This window comes from Artibeus jamaicensis, unplaced genomic scaffold (assembly GCF_021234435.1).
Source record: "Artibeus jamaicensis isolate MK-2021 breed Jamaican fruit bat unplaced genomic scaffold, CSHL_Jam_final contig_419, whole genome shotgun sequence".
NCBI classification, from domain to species: domain Eukaryota; kingdom Metazoa; phylum Chordata; class Mammalia; order Chiroptera; family Phyllostomidae; genus Artibeus; species Artibeus jamaicensis.
Window position 1 is genome coordinate 2,606,494 of NW_026521824.1, and position 14,143 is coordinate 2,620,636.

The following is a 14,143-nucleotide window of genomic DNA, read 5'->3' on the forward strand; positions in this document are numbered from 1 at the left end:
ATGGAGACTGGTAGGGGAGGGAAGAAATGTGAAGTGGGCTGCCCCACACTCGTGTGTGGTGGTTGAGAATTGAGAAGGATATCTCAGCTGCAGAGGTCTTCCCTCAAGGAGAAAGGGGCTCCAGCCTCACATTGGGCTCCCCAGCCCAGAGCCTCAGATGTTGGAAAGTGGAGCCCACACACCTGACTGTGAAAACCAGTGGGGATTTTGTCCAGGTGTGACAGAAGGCTGCTGGAATCCCAAGAGTCCTCTTAAAAAGACAGGCGCACAGACTCGCTGGCAGGAACTTACCCTGGGCTCCAACAGAGGGACAGCAGCCAGGGGCAGGGAGAGGAATGTACAGGGACAAACAAGGTTGTGTGGCTTTGGTGGAGGCCTGGAGGGACAGTTGCCATTGTCCCCGTGTTAAGTCCTTCTCCCACACAGCCAGTTCTGAAACTGCCTTAACCTGGTGAACTCCACTCTCCCCACCTCGAGGACTCCTTGAGGCCTTGCCCCACCCAACTCTCACACCACCAGAGGCTCTGCCAGGACTGGCTGCCTGCCTTGGCCCTCACTGTAGACTTTCTTAAAAGTCTCGAAGGGGCAAGAGGCAGTGGTAGCCAGGGCTGAGGGAAGAGGTCAGACAGTGTGGACTGGTCAGGAATCCACCAGGAATAAGGTGGCCACGGTAAGACACATTTGTATGACAATGTCATCCCTCCATGTGCACTAATGGCAATGCCCCAGAGGACCAGGATGACGTGGGTTCTCTCCCACCAACTGCTGGTGGCAGCGCCACTACAGGAGCAGCACAAAATGTTGCCTGTGTGTATACTAGAAAGAGAACTGCATTATATATTGGAAATCTGACATGATGGAAAACAGAGGAAGACAACTGAATCAGTTCATTCTTTGGGAATAAATCATATTTTGGAGATAAAATTTTTTGTATACTGGGCAGATGGCCAGTCAAAGTGGTTTGTCCTTTTTGGTGTTGGATCTGTTATCTAAAAGAAAATTCATAATCAGGATCCTGTTGCAACTCGATGAGTAAACAGTTCCTGAGTTAATATGAAATGCAGTCCAGGAAAATTACATAGTCAGGACAAATGGCTAGGGAAGTTCAAGCTGCTCCTGCATGGGGCAGTTCAGCTGCAGCATTTCCACAAGGTGGTAGAGGATGGGGCCAATTCAGGGGCTGTTCCCAGTGGTGACACATTTTCTGGGCCAGCAGGACCAGGAGAGCCACTGTCCCCTTTTCCAGCTACACAGAATACATCATGTCTACCCTCAGGTCCTGCAGGCCTACCTGGTCCCCCGGGACATCCATCTCCTGGGCAGGCTCTGTTGCCTTTTTTAGCTGGGTCTCCTAATTGAGAACACCATTCACCACCAGTTCTTTTTCCCAGGCAACTTTTTGGACAGCCTGCATTGGTTTTGCTCCCTCCTGGTCCACCCTCTTCAGTTTCAGGCTGCAGCTGCCCCTCTGGTCCACTTCATCTGTGACAGGGACCACCTGCCCCTCCAGGCCCTTTCTCCCTCACTCATTTGGTCCTCTCAGGCCACCCCTTATGCTTGTTCTTCCTCTCCATCTTCCTGGACCACCTCCAGGTGCCCCACTGCCAGCTCCACATGTGAACCTGGCTTTTCTTCTTCCATCAGCTCACAGCGATGTACTTATATCAGAGAGTCAGTGTCCACCACCAACAGATCCATATGGCCGACCTTCACCATACCATAAGGTGACCATGGGCTTCCTGGAAGGGGAATAGATAGAGCAAGAATGCTGTTGAGCGAAGCCGAGTTTGAAGAAATTGTGACTAGGAACAGGGCGATTTTAAGCAGTGCTGTTTCAAGAGCTGTGTCTGATGCCAGCATGAATGATTATGTGAGGGCCTCTGAGACACTGGTAACTGCAATTTATTTACTTAAACAATCCAAAGTATCTGATGATGATCATTGCAAAGTTATTACTAGATCTTTGCAAGATTGCATTGTGGAAGTGAATCCGAGTCTTATGGTTCTGGATCCAGACCCATACAGTGTACAATTGAGAGAGGGAATGGTGTAGATCATGAGAAGAAAGCTGGCCCCCAAATCTCCAGGTGGAGAGCATTGTGATGACCATCACAGAGAGAGAGGCAGGGGGTGAGCGAGACAGCATGACGGCCTGAGAGCTGACCTAGAGCACCGGCCTCACTGCTGTTAGAAGCCAAAGGAAGAAAGAAGGACACCTTCTGAGACAGAATCATCTTCGTGCGGGAAGCCTGATGGTTGTCTAGTAGTTTGCTTCCTGTGATTTAACCAAAGCTGTAAGGACTTATGGATAAAATAAACAGGAAAAGATCTGAATACAAAAATCTGCACAAATGGTAACCAGTAGCTCTACTTTTATTTTTGATGTTGCCTCATGGTTTTATTTGAAGAAAACCTATGTGATTTAAAAATATATAGCTTTTGCAACTTTAGTACTGGTTATAATATTTTGGCCATTATAATATGTAAGCAATTGGATGAAAATGTCAAGCAAATGTTTGTTTTTATAGTAGTTCCTTCTTGTTAAAAATGTTAATATCCATAAACAGTATTGTTTTGCTTACAGTGGCTGTAGTGTTGTAATGCACTGTTTCACGGGCCCATGTGTGAAGCTGTTCCATGTTGAATGTTCACACATCAGGGAAAGTCTTGTGTTCAGCAGTATCCAAAGATAATGTTACTATGACATTTATACTGTCCTTTAAAAGCATTGCAATAGCGATTTTGGATATGCATCAATCTAATCTTGTTTTCAGTGAAGTAAGCATACTAATTAAGTGTCTCTTGCCCTTAATTTTGATAGTAGAGTAGGTTATCACATGGATATTTAGTATAATCAAAAGTAGAATATGTTTCTATATTCTATTTTTCTAGATGTTTTTACCCAGTTAGATTGTGATTTTTGCTGAATGGTATGTAAACTTGTAAAAATGAAATTTCATGGGCATAGCAATCCAGTGAGTGTGTTAGGGGTCAAAAAAAATGTTGTGATTCTTAACAGTTTAGTAAAAACCCATACATTATTTGCAGCTTAATTACAACATAGTTGTATTTAAATGCTTAACTGTAAACTGCTGGAATTGAAGAAATATTTTGATATTTCTGATTTGATGCAGCAGTTGATTTTTAAAAATTTTTATTGGTTGAGAGGAGAGAGAGAGAGAAATTTACTGTACCACTTATTTAATGCATTCACTGGTTGATTCTTGAATGTTCCATGACCAAGGATTGAACCCACAATCTTGGCATATTGGGAGAATGTTCTAACTCACTGAACCACTCAGCCAGGGTTATTTATGTTTTTATATTGATAGTGCTTGTAGTTACTTTTTGAAGCCATGCAGAGTGTAAATACTGATGCAGACCCCGACTCCTGGAGTCCGCAGCATTATGGATGAGATATAACACAAATTCACACGGACTACTGAGTCCTGTAGAGAAAAAGGGATGCATGGCCACTCTCTCAGGAGGAGAGCCCGCCAACCCTTGCCTTGACAGGCTTTTATTGCTTTTCCGGGCACATTACATGATGGTCCTCATTTACTATGCACAGGTTCGCTTCAGGTGGTTACCTTTTACAGAAAACAAAGGAGAGGATGCCACTAATCACATCACAGAAGAAGGATACTTGCAAATGAAAAGGGAAAAGTGGTTGAACAGGTTACACTCCATACTGGGGAGCACAGACTGTAGGAAGTTAACAGTAAGCACTTGCTGTCTCCATTCAGGGTGAGGGATTTTCAGCAAAAGCAAGCCTCAAAGTGGCCTAGGTACAATGCAGGCCTGATTCCCCATGGGAGAACCTACTGGGGGCATGGGTCCTATGCATCAGACCTCGATTTCCACTGGCCTTCCAAGTGGGAGCTGGGCCCACGCCACACAGAATGGTCTCCTATAAATACAGTAATGTAACAGAGATTTTAATAAACAGGGCCTTAGTTTTATTTTCTGGTTACTATAGATTTCTGAAGGCTATAATGTTTATTAACATTGGGTTGTATTCACCTGTGTGTGTAACGGGAGATTACAGGTGAACCCTATCTGTACAGTTTCAGCAACTCTATGTGTATTCATGCAACCTGTAGATTCATGTTAGAGCAGGGGTGTCAAACTCATTTTCACTGGGGGCCACATCAGTCTTGTGGTTGCCTTCAAAGGGCTGAATGTAATTTCAACTCCTTAACAGTTAAAGAGTAGTTACATTTATACAGTCCTAAAATTACATTTGGCCCTTTGAAGGCTATCACAAGGCTGATGTGGCCCCTCGTGATAATGATATGGGAAACTTTGAAGAACCTTTCTTTAACCTTTATTTGCCCAGGCCCCAGGCGCCCTGGGGAGAATGATGGGGCTGTCTGGGATAAGTAAACAATGGTGCATTAGCTAGGACTGAGATTAACACCCCTGCTGTTAAAAACTGACCTTTGAATTTAGCCTTTGTACTCTGCTTCTGCCCCGTAGCTAGAACTAACTTCCACATTCTGCTTCTGTATCCCGCTTTGCTACATAGACAGGAAGACCCCGTAGACTTATAAACCCCAAGAATCCTTTGTCCGGGGCTCAGAATTTGGAGACTGACTCCTTTGGGCCCATGCTCATTAATAAAACCTCGTACTCCAGAAACCCTCAGTGTCTGGTTGCTTCATTTTCCTGCAACAATAACTCTACCCCTGTGCTAGGGTTACTAGTTAGTCAAAGATTTTTTTTTCAAACCTTTCTTGCATAAAGGCCCATAGGATAAGCACTTGCCTCGCACATGTTCTTAATGGCAAAATCAGTGTGGGCGGTGTTGCCCTGATTAGACATTTTCATAGGCCGGTCCTTCTGAATCACTACTTCAGAAATTAGACTGAAAATCCTTAAGCAGGTTATAATTTCTGTGTTGCCACCTTCAAGACCAGGCAGGTTCATGACATTCATGCAGATGGAAAAATATTCAGAGCCGTTGGGATGTCTGGCATGCCTTTATTCATGGGTGGATGAGCCACTCATACTGCAAGCTGCGTGTCTATCTGCATATCTCATGTCGTGGTCCCTGCTCCCCAGCGTGGCACCCATTGTAGCACCTGTCCCCTTGCATGTCTCATCATCATCACCCCCAGCTGGGAGTCCCTACCTGCTTAAGTACTAGAGGGGAACTGTTGTGGGAAATGAAGCGACCAAACACCGAGGGATTTTGGAGTACGAGGTTTACTGCTTAACGTGCACGGGCCCAGAGGAATCACTTCCAAATTCTGAGCAATGAACAAAGGATTCTTGGGGAATATATAGATTAGGGGTCTTCCTATCTATGTGGCAAAAGCAAGATACAGAAGCGGAATGCGGCAATTAGTTCTATTTACGGGGCAGAGGTTAACGGCTCCTATTATTCAGTTCCAGGGCTCCAAGGACACAGAAGCAGACTATTTATGGGGCAGAGGTTAAAGGCTCCCATTATTCAGTTTTTCAAAGTTTTTCAAAGTTTCCCATATCATTCCCCCCTTTTATGCTAAACAGCACTGGTTGCTTGTTTAAGCATAATATATATTTTTGTAAGAATAAACAAGTCCCCCCTTTTATTAGATTTAGAGTATCAATGAGGTTTCTTGCTTCATTATTTTTCTCTTCTTGTGATCTATTATTATGGAGGGATTCTAAGACTTTCTTTTTCCTTTTGGACTATTATACACTTCTCTGTAGAACTACTTATATGGTTCTAACAAAGCAAACAAAGATTTAGAACAAAAAGAATACAGATGGTGTAAAGACTAGGTATTTCCCTTGCTATTACTTATAATTCTAGTTCTATTACTGCAAAAGAGCAGTCAGAAACTAAGTTTTTTCTTTTCTTTTTTAACTTAAAATACTTTCATGTCTTTGCCCCCTACTTGCACTGTTCCAACTCCGGGCACTGCAAACCAGGAAAGAGCACACATCTGTGTCTCAGGCTGCTGTCACCATCAGCTGCATCAGGCAGGATCTTTGGCCAACCCAAAGTTATGTGGCACTCCCTCACAGTCCACTGGCAAGAGGTCCTTTTTTGTACTAAGTTCCAGTCAAAGTCTCTCTTGCCTCCCAGGCTACACAGCCAAAGGGGGAACCCCAAAGCCACATGGGCCTCTTCCACCAAAGCTTCAGGGGTCGGCACCCCGCTTTAAACTATGCGGCGCCCTCTTTCACCTGGGTAGTTATCCCCTCATGGCCTGGAGTTGATCTTTTCTAAGCTCTGACACAGGCCTCCCCCCTTAGGGGCTCTGCTCTTAGCTACATCCTGGGTAAGTGACTTTATTTCCTTAGCTCTAAGTCTGGCCATACTATTTAATATATCTATGAAACTAGCTAAAAGCTATATGTCAAATAATCACTTTAGAGGTCAGCTGCAAACCTGTTGCTATGTACAACATCTCTCACTGGCCCCGCTCTATTCGTCCCCCTCTCCCGGGGAGTGGTAAGTATACCTTAATATCTCTTGGATACCCCGAACCTTGGATCTCATCCCAAATCTTTTCTGGGGCTCCCCGTGAATGCACTCTGTATCAATATTCTTTTTTTTAGATTTATACCTACTTCATAATTATATAAAGGAAAAGGGACGGAGATCTCATCTTCTTTTAACTTCTTCCAAGCTGGAAATGGACGCTGTCTTATTTACCCTTGGGTTAGGGGTGCCCTGAAGGGGAGCAGCACGGAGGGAGTCTTTCCTGTAAGGGGAAAGACCTCACAGGGTCCTGGTCAGTTGGCTGTCACCCGGACATCGCAGGCTTGGTGTCCAAAGGCTGGCATTACTGGACCGCTGTCATTCTGGTCAGGTCATATTCTGGAGGTGACAGATTAGACAAGAAATTGGAAGCACAATTTAATCATAACTATTAATTGACAATGGCAGGCACTTCAGTAATGATTAGGAGTTCCCTCCTTTCAGGTTTCTGAGCCCTTTCTGTCCAAGCTATCAAGACAGAAAAGAGAAAATTAGTTCTAAAGTGAAGCCCATAGACCGCCCCAGTCTTTTACCAACCCAACTACTTAGTTCAGCCAAACCGTTGAGACTCAGTGGGGCAATGATGGAGATGGGCTCCTTAAGTGAGGCCTATCTTGCAACCAATCTCTCATAGGCATAGGCAAGTCATAGGCATTCACCCTATGAAAACAGAAGAACATACAGGTTAATTAACACAACAATCCCTAAACCAGTCTCTGTGCCTCTGAGACTGTCTTTTGGGAAGATATTCTATTGCAAGGTCCTTCTTACAATGACATTTAACAGTGGCAATTTGACAAGGTCCTTTGCACCTGTAAATTGTACACCTTTGGTGACATCACAAACCTGGTTTTAACTTTCAGATGAGAGCAAATTTTCAAGACAGTTAGCTGTACTATTCTGATGTCCAATGCTGAGCACTGTGATTTTCCTTGAACTATAATTTTTCTCCTTAAGATTACCCTCACTGTTATTACAGGGACTACTTTGGGTCCCGCTTTTGATTTTGACTGTTCGTTTGCATAAACACACCAAGAGCAGCCTGGATCACTTGTGATCCTTAAGTCTGCTTTGCTGGAACTCATACACTCACCCAGGGAACTCTTAGATTGACTTTTCAATCTGCCCCTCAGGGCATAGCAGCGCCACACATCTAGCCTCGCCTGTACCAGTTGTTTCACTCAAATCCTTGAGCATTCATTGTGCTTACAGGTTCCTTTTCAGCCATCTTTCAGGAAAGCAACCTTCATTCCTCCCCTGGAAAGACTGGCACGAACCACACAACTAACCAAAGTACCAGGCTTTTCTTGCGGGCTTTCACTAGCTTCACAGGTCAATCCTAGTTCCTCTGAGCTTTCTGGTAATGACCAGACCTATATGCCTCCTTCAGGCGTGACATTTTAGTCAAAGTCCTGGTCAACAAAACTACTATCAAAGACTGGTCTTATTGGTTTTATGCAAAGAAACCTTATGTCATCACTCGTTCCTTTAGAATGCCAATTTCTGAAGGGTTCAGGTAGGGAGAAAGATATAAAGCATAATGGAAAATCTTTTTCCCTTCTGATATCTACTAAGATTGCATTTCCATGCTTTATACCTTCCATTACTAACTTCACATAATTCCTTTCTAAACTTTTGCAAACTTTTACAACCTTTTACACACCCTCTTCTATCTTCACAGCTTCTCACAGCCCTTCAGCAACATTCAAAAAACTTCTATAACCTTTTATACACTTCTTTATTTTTATATCTTATACTCTTTTGTTTACTTTTTTATAGAGTATGAAGTTTCAACTTTTCCTGGAATCCTCAGTTTCTTTTTCAGAGCAGATACAGAGCAAAACCTGAAACACAGAGTTCTGAAACAATACAGGTAGAGACATTCTCTTGCACTAATGCTTCCACTAGTGCCTCGCAGAGACATGCTCCTTCAGGCCAGTCTCTCAGCAGAGATATGCTGCTTTGCCTCAGGCTGAAGCACTCGTCAGCCCTACATGACCCTTCCTGGGTCCCGGGTGGCAAAGACATTCTCTCCAACTGGCTATAGTGACCTTCTCTAGGTCTTCAATATAGGTTTCTAATCAGAAGAAGAACCGCACATGAGAAATTTGCTTTTCCCCATGAAACTAGAAAACAAGTAGTTGAGGTTTCCTTTACTCCAGGTTTAAAACTCATATCCTCTGTACATATTTCTGCTCATTTAGATCTAACTATCACTTTCTTTTAATCTTGGTTCCTTTCCCACACTGGGAAAGGCTGTAGTTAAACTCACTGCTTAAACTCAGTATGCGGCAGCTAAAAATCCCTAGTACTTCAGGTATCTTCTACTAAAAGTCTCTAGATTTGCAGGCACATTTTTTTTCAACCTTTCTGAAGCCTAGACCTTGCAAATACTATACCCTATAAATCAGGTGGTCACTCTTGGATCTCAGTTCATGACTTTCAAAACTAAAGCTATTCCTATCAGAATCAGTTACACAGAGAACCTGACTGCTGCAGCTAGAAACGTTTTGTACCCCAGAATGGCTGACCTTCGGAGCCCGCCGGCCCCCGGAGGAAACCCCGAACCTATCTACAACCAGGGCAGTCCATGCCAAAGTTATGGGAAGCCAGGACACCCAGGTCAGCTCCCCTACATAGACAGATGACAGGAATTAGCACAGGGCATGCCCCAGTGGCCGAGCCAGCGCGCAGGGGCGCAGGGACAACCGAGGGGCACCAGAGAGAAGGGGCAAACGAGGTCCCAAGCCTGCTCCCAATCCAGAGGCAGCCCATCCACCATCCCAGCGGCTCCATCTAAGCCTCCCACACACTAAGACCCCTCGGACTCTTATCATATGAATGAAAGCACTCCTAGCAGAGCAGACTTCACAGGTTCATCAGCAAGCCTTTGTGACGCCAGATTTTTTCTAACTCTAGCAAGGCACAGGAGTTGCACCTCTCCCCAGTAGGCATTCAGGCCTAAGGTGATCGAAGTCAGAAAGCGCTTCTCCTAGAATAAACGGGGACTCAGGGCTTTGTCAAAGCTGGGGGGGAGTCCCACCCGCTACCGACTTCCTACCAAGCTCTGGGGGGCAGGGAGAGAAACCCAAGGCAGTGGCTGCCACCAGGGAGTCTCACACTCCAGAGGTCGTCTCTCGCCCCCAGACCCTAAGGGCAGCGGTACGATTCCAAAATCAGGCAGAGCGGTCAGCAATATCTCCCTATTCTTGTTTATAAAATCAAATCAAAATAGGCCTGTGAAATCTGCTATTTGCTATTCTTGAATGCAATTACAAGGAACAATTTCTATATACATTATAGAGTACAAACAGGAATTAATTAAGGCATTTCTGGGTTGTTATAACTCAAACTCTTAAATTCAGTCAGTTGAAAAATCATATAAACTCATGGGATACATAAAAGTAACAGGTTTGGTTACATTTCAATTTTGGAAGAATTAGCACAGACTTTACAAAGTTACTTTCAGCATGAAGAATCTGAAAACACTCTTGCTTGGTTGCAGCATTAATTTAGTCTCTTTAAAAAGTCTCTCTTAGGTGACCACTCCAGGGGCGCTGGTTGGAATTCCACACAGCTTGGAGAAATCTGGATCAGGAGAATTTAATGTGTGTAGATCGGTCACCCATTGGCGAAGGCCTTTTCTGTGATATGGCTTTACTCTCATCACTTGCAGTTCTAAAGGTTATTCAGAAAGGCAAACAGCACACTCCCCTCTCCGAGCTAAGAGTTAAAATGGCCAATAAAATCAAACTTGGGGGGAAAGGCTCAAGACTCTTTTAAAAGTATGATGAGCCCATCTCACAATTGCCAGACCAGTCGAATTACAAGGTCCTCACTGGCAAACATTTCAGAACTTAAAATTTCTCACGCCTCAAGCTGTGGCACCAGAAAACTCACTTCAGTGCCTGCCATCAGCCCCACCCACTGGCTGAAACCCTACCCGTTGCTAGGAAACAGCCAGCGGGGCGTGCCGCCCTAGTCAGCCTTCCAAATCTCGCCAGCAGTAGCCTGGGGGGGAAGGGTTGCCGCTGGCCACCGAAGTCAGCACGGTGACGGGGAGGGGGTCCACAGTACAGCACTCCCAAAGAAGGTCCAGGCCTCCCGCCAGCAGGGAAACCTCCTGCTCCAGGCCAGACAGTTCGACCAGCCCGTTGCGCACTGGGGACTGCCCGTCCTGCCCCCAGCCGCCGGGCCCCTGGCTCCCGCCTTCCGACCCTGTCTCCGGGGCTGGGGAGGGGGAAGCGGTCGCTCGGAGGAGCGACCCAGCACCTCGGCAATCCCGATTGTGCCGAGGAGATAGCCTCCTGCTCCCGCCCTGCCACCTGGGGTGCCGATAAGGGGAAGAGGGGAGGGTGCGGGGACGCGAGAAGGCAGCAGCGCGGCCCAACTCTGTGTGCGCGCTTTTCCAATCAGCGAGCGAGGGTCCCAGCATTGCCGACTGGGAGAGCCCTGGGGACAGAATTCTCATCTAGTCAACACCGGCGCGCCCTCCGTGATGCTTTGTTTCAATCAAACAGTCAGATTCCTCGGCGCCGGCGCCCGCGGACCCAGGTGGCGCAGGCGCATGGGCGCCAGCCGCTGGTCACCGGTCGCGGGACAGGGTGGCTCTCTCGCGGGCCGGGCGGGGGGCGTCAGCGGCCAGCAGGGAGGCGGAGGCTGGTAGTCCGCCCAGCGCGAGCACGGCGCGCATCTACCGGCGCTGCGCGCTAGCGCTCCGAGCCGTTGGGCCGGCGGGCAGCAAGGTGGGGACCGAAACCCGCCCGCCCGCCCGGGCCTGGCGTGCTGCCATCAGTGATGAAGAGGCCCGCTGCAGCTGAGGCAATCGCGCCGGCTCGCTCTCGGCCGGCGCTGGTCGGTTGGTCGGCCGGGCCCCTCTTTGATGCCTGTAAAACTTTTGCCTATTGGGTGGGGGTGCGGAGGGCGCCATTTAGTTGCAGGGCTCACGCCGTCTTGCAGCGCAATCCCTCCGCCTGTAAGACCTTTGGAAGCTCAGAAACCAGTCATAGTTGTTTTTTTTTTTTAATTCACAAATTAGACATAGAAACTCACAGACAATGACATAGCCGTGACAAACAAAGACTGCACAGATACAGTTTCTCCTCTCACACAGGTGAACCGCGGTTCTCACACAACTTCAGCTCTTTCACTCATACCCACCGAGCCCCACACGACGTGGACACACAAAGGGTGGGGTAGATTCGCTTGTCCGCCTGGCCTGCTCCCTCGCGGGAGAAGTCGGTCTTGGCTAAGGTTGCCCCAGCAGAATTCGGGGTTAGCTGCCAACCGTTATGCCGTATGACCTGACACAGGAACCGCAGGTTGGGACCCACTCTTGCTCCGTAGGACCAGCCCGTGGAGCCACAAACACAGTCGCGCACACTTTCACGCTCAAGCACTCCGAGTTTAAACAATCCCCCCCTGAGTAAGGGGTCAAGTGGTGGAACCCGGTATGGATCCCACCTAAACTCAGGACAATCCCCCCCGAGAAGGGGTCAAGTGGTCGGAGTGCATCCAACCCAAGGTTCCAATGAGAGGTGATCAGCCTCTTCCAGTCTCGGGACAAGTCCCCGGGACACTCACCAAGTTTGGCGCCTCCAATCAAGTCGTAGTCCAGGATCCCTCACTTCCCGCCTGGCTGTGCGGGTCAGTGGCCGCCGCCCCAACCGGACGGGGCCTAAGAAATCTCAGGGCACGTGCACCCCCGCTTTCCCCAGTTGGTCCTGCGGCCGCCTCCCGGCGTTTCCAGACAGTGACAAACGGCCTGAATTAGTGTGAGGTCGTTTCCTGGCCCATGCACCAAATGTTGTGGGAAATGAAGCGACCAAACACCGAGGGATTTTGGAGTACGAGGTTTACTGTTTAACGTGCATGGGCCCAGAGGAATCACTTCCAAATTCTGAGCAATGAACAAAGGATTCTTGGGGAATATATAGATTAGGGGTCTTCCTATCTATGTGGCAAAAGCAAGATACAGAAGCGGAATGCGGCAATTAGTTCTATTTACGGGGCAGAGGTTAAAGGCTCCTATTATTCAGTTCCAGGGCTCCAAGGACACAGAAGCAGACTATTTACGGGGCAGAGGTTAAAGGCTCCCATTATTCAGTTTTTCAAAGTTTCCCATATCAGAACAAAGCCGGAAAACTGCCAGAATATCATATAATGTAACAATTCTGCGCTTGTGAGCTCACTTCATGTTATGGGAACAATTTATCAGACCCAGTCTCAAGGCTATGAGAACATTATTTATCAGGCCCCTTCAAGGCTATGGGAACACTGCTTCCCTTAGTTACCCAGACATCTGGGTGAGGAAACCAGACTGCCTCCACTTACCCTACAATATACCCCTTCTGGGTTCTTCACCTTACAATCTACATGAGGATGTCTTCCACAAAGGTCCCTTGGTGAGGAGGGCAGAGCCCTGCACCCATAACCCACAAAAGCACTATAGGCCATAGAAACAAAACAGAAGTGCTGCCGCAGCAGCAGTACAAGCTTCAACAGCATACAGCCATACAGGTAAACAGGCCACCCCCAGGTACAACAGCCAGTCCAATTTCCATACAAGTAAGGCCACTCAGGTGGGCCACCTACCCAGAAGGTCCCAGTGGGAACTTCAGTCCACATACCATTCTGTGCCTCCCAGCAATGTCCAAGGATATGGGGTCTAACACAGACCTGTAGAAGTCCAGCCCACCTGGGCTTGTCCTTTGGAGTTCTCAGTGCAAAAGGGCACTGGTCCAGGCAGCTCCACAGCTTTAGCTGTGAGCCATCCTGAGCCATCCATATGGAGTAGCTGCTTAATGGCCTGGGTTGGTCATACCGCTTCTTTGCCCCAGCATAGATATCAGTCCAGGTAGCATTCCACAAGGGATGTGGACTGTTCCACTGGTTCTGAAGCCAAGTCCAGTTTGAGACAGAAGCGGGAGAGACACATCATGGAATGCCAGCCAGCATGCTCAGGGAGTTCAGTGCAGACCTGGCATGCCTATTGGTCAGCCACTAAGGCATAGGTATGAACCCAGTCCACTAAGGTGTTACCTTGCCCTTTAAGGGCGAAAAGACAGAGCAGTTGTAGGCACCAGTAAAGGCAAGTCACGATCCTCTGGTCACAAGCAAGCTTCTGGTCAGCTGATAAGACAGTAGCTGGCAAAGGGGTCTTCCTCGACATGAATGCCAGACCTTTTGTGCCTCAATTCGGGGTTCAGCATCTACTTGCAAAAACAGGGGAGAATTCATAATGGGCCATAGGGAAATCACAATGGTGCCATGAAGAAGCATTTTGTGGTCTGCTGGCCCTGGATATGTCATCTTCAAGACTGGGGGCCAAGTCCCAATCACCCAAGGCACTACTTGTAAGTTTCTCTCCACCCCTTAGCCCCAAGGGGCAACAAGAGCCACCCAGCGCATATGGGGGGCTTTGCTTTCCCAAGACCACCTCCAAGTAGCTGTTTGCCCTCACTCCAGGTCCTCTGGAGCAGGTGGGAGAATATTCCCCTGTTTTCCCATGCCTGGTTTCAGCAAGGCATCCTTAATCTGTACCTGCAGCTGAATTGGAGCAGCAGTTCGGTGGATCAAGGCTTCCACCGGAGCTGGGTCCCCTCTCTGATTCCTCTCATTTGGAGTCCAGCGAACAGTCCATAAGTGTTTTGTCCAACTCCTCAGCAT

The 14,143-nt window shown here is 47.5% G+C and overlaps 1 pseudogene; it reads left to right on the forward strand.

Annotated features, from left to right (window-relative positions):
- LOC119062260 (cleavage and polyadenylation specificity factor subunit 6-like) lies at window positions 1–2,302 on the forward strand (annotated as a pseudogene).
- Window positions 2,303–14,143: the final 11,841 nt, after the last annotated feature.